Below are 1,512 nucleotides of genomic sequence, written 5' to 3'. Positions count from 1 at the left end.
GAGGTTGGCAGTTTTGTTTTAAATCAGTTCAGTTTGAGAATTTGCCCTAAACTCTCCCTTCATCTGCCTCCTGTTAGTCTCTGCAAAGGCACATTTTTTTCATGTCTTCTCCCCCTGACTTGGCAGGATTGGATTTGAATGGTAAACTACTGAGCAGAGCACTTTACAGTGTTTAACAGTAGGCAAGTGTTCAGACAAATCAATACTAGTAGCAGTGTAATTAAAAAAAAGTTCACAAAGCACCCATTTGTGGTGGTTTAATAACATTACATTTGTAATTCTCAGCACAATCTGCCATGCAGAATGGTGGGACCAGTGCTTAATACTGGCAATGATAACAGGAATAATTTAATTTCTTAGTTAAAATATACTTAGTATTGCATCTCGAGTACGGTGCATTGAATCAGCATTGTTGAGCATCTACCAGGCGGTGGGAGGCACTAAATCCAACATAAACCTGCACAGTGGCTTTCCCTTGGTGTTTTCTATTATCAGTATTGAGAACCCTATTCACAACACATGAATAGAAAATATCAATCAGATATTCTTACCAAAGCCATTGGGCAGAGGGAGGCAGCCTAAATTTATGCTAGAAAATTCTGATGCTAGTCTAGGACTAGGGGTGGGGATTGAGATACCTGGGACACTGACTCCAAGGAGGTACTCATTCTCAGGGCTCCTGTCCCATAGTCCTGGCCCTGTCTTCATGACTTCTTGTAGGCCTGGCCTTCTGTGGTTCAGTGCATACAAATGAGGTATGTGGTCTTGCAAGTCACTACCTTAGAAAGCTTTGCTTTCAAACAATGCTTCTATTGTTCTCATTTAAAAAACCCTTTCCTGAGAATTATCTTTAGAGCCTGCAGTGCATTTAACTTCAGTACATCCTTGGGGATCAAATCTTAATCTTTTGAAGGTGGATTTGATTTTTCGAAATAGACACAAACCATTTGTGGTCAAATCTGGAGACTAATATAGAGTAGAAAAGTCATGTAATGCTATTTGGGGTCAAAAATAGATTTTTTTATGAACATCTTTTAAATTGGTCTTGAAGCCAGTCTTCAGAGAGGAATTGCAGAATGTGTTTTGAGCACTAGAAACACTTTCCAAATTGGAATATATTCTCTGAAGGTACCACTGTGAAGCCAACACTCATTCTATTATGAAAGTTTGGGAGTGTTTACTCTAAATGTTACCCTTGTTACTTTCTGGTCAAACTTTGTGTTATTAACATGTGGTAAATAGAGACCATTGAACTTATCTCCAACCTATTTTCTTAAAGATTAGAAGTCTGGAGAGTTTACCTAGAATAATATATTACAAAATGAGGATATATTTGCTTTATAATTCAAGGAGTTGACCTTCAAGAGCAATTAAACAGAACCAGAACATTTTAATGTTTCTCTTAACTGTCCAAATATCTCAATTTCTGTTCAAGTTTGATTGAATATTTCATGTTGAGGAAATCCAAAGTAAAGAGTCCTTCTTGGTAAATCATCTGAATCAAAGCATTTG

Source organism: Manis javanica, chromosome 5 (genome assembly GCF_040802235.1).
Source record: "Manis javanica isolate MJ-LG chromosome 5, MJ_LKY, whole genome shotgun sequence".
Classification (NCBI taxonomy): Eukaryota; Metazoa; Chordata; class Mammalia; order Pholidota; family Manidae; genus Manis; species Manis javanica.
The sequence above is the reverse complement of the archived record's forward strand: the minus strand, read 5'-3'. Positions refer to the sequence as shown.